This window comes from Mirounga leonina, unplaced genomic scaffold, assembly GCF_011800145.1.
Source record: "Mirounga leonina isolate KUSES-001 unplaced genomic scaffold, KU_Mleo_1.0 Mir_170, whole genome shotgun sequence".
NCBI lineage: Eukaryota > Metazoa > Chordata > Mammalia > Carnivora > Phocidae > Mirounga > Mirounga leonina.
This window is the reverse complement of record NW_023270433.1, coordinates 2,597,116-2,602,741: the sequence shown is the minus strand read 5'-3', so window position 1 is coordinate 2,602,741 and position 5,626 is coordinate 2,597,116.

Sequence of the window (5,626 nt, the reverse complement as noted above, 5' to 3'; positions counted from 1 at the left end):
GGCTCCCTCCAGGGCACAGATGCCCCTTCTCCCCTGAGCCCTCTGGAACCTGCCCTCCCTGTTCAGCTCCACACCTGCCTCCAGGTGAGTCGGTCTTGATGAGGTGCTCCCTGGTGCCAGCACGGGACAGAGGCCGCCCTTAATGAGGCTCTGCGTGGAGACGTGGCTTCCCGTGGCTGCACGCCTCAGCCGCGGGGCTGGGAGTCCCAGCAGGCCAGTCTGAGCCCCAAGCCTGGTCCTGAAGCTCTGCCCTGCTCTTTCCCGGGCCACGGCCTCCCCTGGTCCCCCCACCCCCCATGTGGCCAGGACCCTGGCATCCGGGGAGAGGGGCCGTCCTTAAGGCCCCGTGGCCCCAGGCCCGTGTCCTCCCAGGGTCCAGCCCCGGGGCGTGGAGGCGGCGGAGGACTCGGACCGGACCGGGGCCCGCCGCCTCCCCGGCCTGCAGACGTGGCCGGCCGCCCCCGCCCCGCCACGTCCGCACTTCCACCCGGCCGGCAGGAAGCCGCGCGCTCTTGCTCTCTTTTTGTGAATTTTTGGAGGGTTGTTGTTGCAGGAAACATCTGGACATGGTCCAAGGAACATAATGAAAAAAAGAGAGAGAGAGAGAGAGCGGAGGAGGCAGGGGTTGGGGGAGGTTTGGAAAAACCATCTGATTTCACTTTGCAAAGACAACTGCAATTATGCTCGGAGGGCCTCACAGCCACCTCGGATTCAAACCATGCCGCTGACGTCAGGGGGAAACTATGAAGCTCGAGATGCTTTTGTGACACACACCACACAGAATGGGTCCCAGGCCGGCTCCTGGCTTTCGAATCAGGACAGTTGATGAAACGCGGGGTCTTTTCCAGAAGTGAGAGAAGCAGAACAGGGGCCCTCACCCTGGGCTTACGGGGGTGTCTGGTCTCAAACTCGCGGCCAGGCCCCGCTGGGCCGGGCTGCCCCACTGCGGGAGGGAGGACAGAGGAGGAGCACTCCACCGGGCTCCCCGCCGAAGTTCAGTTTCCGTCAGGCCCACCGCGAGCTCCCCGGCCCCAGAACCCAGCCTGGCTGAGCCGGCTCTGTTCTCCCCGCCACGCCTTTGGTGTCGAGGGCTCCCGGGCCCGGCAGGGTGCCCTGGGACTGCGGGGCTCAGGCCTCCCCGGTTCAGTGTACCCCCTGCTCCAGTGCTTTCCGAGCATGTCCTAGGGTGGGGGCCGAGGGTCGCTGACCCTCACATGGTGCCCAGGTCCTGGCACCTCTGCCCTGGAGCTGGAGGCAGGGTGGCAGCCAGCCTCTGTACCTCCTGCCCTGGGGCAGTTCCAGCCCCTGGGTCAGGACGTGCCTGTCCCAGCACCACTCGACGGGTCTCGGGAGGGCCAGGGCCCAGAGCCAGGGGTCCGGGAACATGACGGGAGCTGCACGGAGAGGGTGCCAACTGCCCATCCTCGAGATTTTAGGGCTTCTCTGTAGATGCCTCCGCCCAGCCCCCCCCCGATGGAGGCCCAGGCCTCTGACCAAGGTGACCACAGCTCCACCTGCGGACCCCTCCCAGACAGGCCTGTGATCCCTGAAGACCTCACGCCCGGGGGAGTGGGGGGCCAGCTTAGTGCCGTCTCCATGTCTTGTCAGGAAGGTTCCTTGAAGTAAAACCCCACGGAGAAGCCCAGTGACGTAGCAAGGACAGGCGGGTGTCTGCCTGAGGCGACTCAGGTTCAAGGGGACCAGCTGACCCTCGTCAGGCCTGGAAGCAAGGCCCTGCCCTGGGAGCCCACCCAGCAGGGCGCCCCCTGAGCCAAGCCCCGCAGGCTCTTCAGGCCCAACTGGAAACTGCCCCCACCTCTCTTTCCACTCGACAGGTGGGAGGCCGAGGCCTTGGAGGACACGGGGTGCGCGGCAGAGGGTCGCCGGTGGGGTGCGGGCAGAGGGCTCCGGGCCCGCGTGGGGCTGTGGGGCTCGGCCTGGAGGGGGCCCGGCCGGGCGGGGGGCAGAGCCTGGCTCGGGACACGGGGCGTGGGGTGCAGGGGGCGCCGTCTGTCTGGGTCACGATTCAGCGGTGCCTGCAGCAGAGTCTTGAGTCATGGGCTGGGGCCTCCTGGCCTCTGGGGGGGCCTGAAGACATTTTTTCCATGGAAAGTAGCCGCTGGCTCTGTGCTAAGCAGGGAGCTCTCGGTCCCCCTCCCCCCGCCTGTGGGAGCCTTGGCCATGGGCTATGGCTGTCCTCACACTGATCCTCTTTGTTGGACTTTCCACGGGCCCGGGGTGGGGTGGGAGCGCCAGGCAGGGGTCAGACGGGCAGGTTCTGGACCTGGGTCAGCCCCCAGCTGGCGCCTGCCCTCTGAGCCTTTGGTTTGCTTTCTGTTTGCATCTCGCTTTGGGGCGAGGTGGGTCAATGAATATCAAGGGTCTGGCTGGGAGGGGACAGACCTGACTCTTTGGTTGGCGCGTCAAGGGGCGACAGGTTGGGGCAGGGAGCGGTAGGAGGTGGACTGTTCCAAGACGGAGGGTTGGGGGCATGAAGACGGTGGCTGAATTTAAGGGCGGCCACCCCGAAACCTGCCCGCCGCGGCCCTGGTGGAGAGACACCTACCTGCTTTGTGTGATGCCCCCGGCCACTTCTCCACTGGGGGCCTTGGCCATAAACCTGTGAGTCAGAAATCCCTCCTCAAGCCCCTCGAGGGCCTCCTCCCGCCACGGGAAATGCAGGCATCCCCAGGAGCCCCAGAACTTTCCGTGCCAGAGGGGCTCAAGCTAGGGGGCAGTGGGTCGGCAGTGATGATCCGTGGCTCGGTGTCACCTAAGAGCAGTGGTTTGTGGCTGAGCTTGGGAGCCTCACCTTCTCCGTCTTCTCCGTAGCACGGGCGGGAGGACAGGGGGACAGGCTGCAGGTCTCCAGCTTAGGGGGGGCGGGGGGCCTCCTGGCTGGACGTGGATGCAGCCTCAGGAAGACCCAAAGTGGGTTATCCCAAGGGGTCTTGGCAACGTGGCCCCGGGGCTCCATTAGGGGAAGCTCTGTGATGATCCCTGACCTGCTCCTTCCTCCAGGAAGCCCTCCTGAACCATGTCTGCCCGTCTGACCTTCATGTGTTCTCGGGTTCTGTGAACAGAAGTCTTGTCTGCCTGGAGATCTCGGCTCCTGCAGGGCTCCCCATGAGCCCCGGTTGTGCTGACTGAGGGGCGAGCAGGTACCAGGCGTGTGGGCCTGTAGAGGGTGCTGGGCCTTGCACGCAGATGCCACGCACAGCCTGTACAGACTTGAGCAAGTTGCCCATTGCTCCAAGCCTCAGTTTCCCCTTCTGTGAGATGGGATCATAGCGGCACTGGCCTCACTGGGTCACTGGAAGGACTTAACGGTGATGGATCTCCTGGCCCCGCAGACTGTCCAGGTCCCAGCTTCCCCCAGAAGGCCCTCCGTCACCATGCAGCCCTCCGCCCTTCACCCGTGTCCTGGGAACGCAAGTATCCTGTTTGTTCTTGAGCTTTTGCCCAATGTTAGCATCCAGGGGGCTCCTGCACACATCGATAGCTAACGGTGGGCTTCGGGCTGGGTCTGTTTTGTCCTCCTGCGGAGTTCCTGGGTAGCTCCCAGGGGCAGCGGCCCTGTTTGTCACAAGGCAGCAGGACAGGCGGACAAGGGTTCTGGGCCTGGACCGGAAGAACCCAGCCGTGCCATCCTCAGCTCTCTGACCTTGGGCAATGACGGACCCTTCCTGAGCCTCGGTTTTCCCGTCTGTGCCCTGGGGCCAGTGCCCACCTCAGAGGGTTCTGGTGAGGAGTCCTGCTGTCTGTGAACGAGCTCAGGGCCAGGCCATGAGATGTCCGGGAAGGGGCGGCCGGCGGCGGCCGGGGTGCTCTTGCCCGTCCACCTGCCCTGCTTCTCTGGGCTGTGAGGACTTCTGACTGTGGCCACCTCCCTTTTACTCTTTCCCCAAGGCCACGAGGGCTTGCGGGGAGAGTCCTTCAGGATCCCCCCGAATAGGGGAGCCTGGCTGGCTCAGTTGTTAAGTGTCTGCCTTCGGCTCAGATCATGATCCTGGGGTCGTGGGATCGAGCCCCGTGTCGGGCTCCCTGCTCAGCGGGGAGTCTGCTTCTCCCTCTCCCTCTGCTGCTCCCCCTGCTTGTGTACTCGCTCTCTCTCAAATAAATAAATAAAATCTTTAAAAACAAACAAAAAAGAATCCCCCAGAATAAGCTCTCACTCTGCAGCCTGGGGAAACCGAGGCCTACAGAGGTTGCAGCCGGCGAATCCATCCTCCTCACGGTGGCTGGCTTGTCACCTTCTGAGTAGGGGCCTTGGGGACCTGGAGATGATAGAGTCCCTGCAGGAAAGGGACCCTCCACGACGCTGGGGTGATTGGAAGCAAGTTTAATGAGGTCACCGTGTTGGTGTAGGGGCGTCTCAAGGCCTAGTGCAGGCCCGGGCCGGGAGCAGTGGGGCGCTGTCACCAGCCGGAGCCAAGGGCAGGGTGGGGCCCGGCAGGGGGCACGGAAGGGCTGGGTGACCCTGCGGGAGGGCAGCCGGGCCCCTGGGGCACAGAGCAGGGTGCAGGATGCACACAGTGGGTCCAGAGGAGACACCCGGGTCACCAAAGGCAGGACTTCCACAAACAGCAAACGTTCCATTTTTGAGAACTCACTTCACGAGATTCAGGTAGTGCCGGAGTTAGCTGTGGCCCCCCCCTTGGCTTCCTGAGTCCAAAGTGAGAAGCCCCTCTGCGTGGGTGGCAGGCCAGCACTGGGCCCCAGGAGTCAGGGCGACCGCCTCCCCTAAACAAACATCTGCCTTCGGGCTGCCCGGGGCCCCGGCCACTTCCTCACGTGCGGGCAGTGTCTTGCTGGCCTGGGAGGTGCCCTCGCCCCTCGCCGTCCGGTGCGCCAGGGGGCGTCCTGAGCATCTGGCCTCTACCGCCGGACGCCAGCAGGCGTTCCCCACCCTGGTAGCGACAACCACAACCGTCTCCAGCCGTTGCCAAGTGTCCCCTGGGGGACAGACCCGCCCCCTGTTAAGAACCCGTGGTCTAAAGAAATGAGCCCTTCCCCCGAGTGAGGTGGGAGCACGACCCGCGCGGGTGTGGCCTCCTCTAGGGAGCCAGCCCCCCTTCTCCACGCGTCCTCATCATGCTCTGCCAGAGGAGGTGCATGTTGCCTCCCTGACCCCACTCAGGGAGGGCGGGGACCCGCCGGGAGCCCACTGGGGGCCGAATGGGAGGAAAAGCCTCGTGGCAGGTGCCTTGCAGCTCGCCGAGGGGTGGGGCCCCGGGGGAGGACCTTCCACCTTCTTTCTCTAGGGAGGAAAGAGGGGCCTGCGTAAGGACCCACCCGCAACCTGGTGGCCGGAGGCGACGTGACCAGCGGTCGGCTGTCACAGCCCCCATGCGCCAGGACTTGGTTCTCACGAGGCCTCAGTCCGATGTCACCGTGTGGTCAGAGCATCACACCGGGGCAGGGAGAGCCGCCTCCAGCCCCCTGCTGGCTCCCTCCACGCGGGCCCCCCGGCTGCTCGGCGGCCTCCCCCCAGCGGCCGGCCGGGGCGGAGCGGCGGTGCCCGTGAGTCACCCCGCACACGCGACTTGCACACGATCTCTTGTGCTGCGCTGGCCCGTTCCGGCTCAGCCAGGTGCCGGCTGTGGCCATTCTCCTGAGGGCTCTT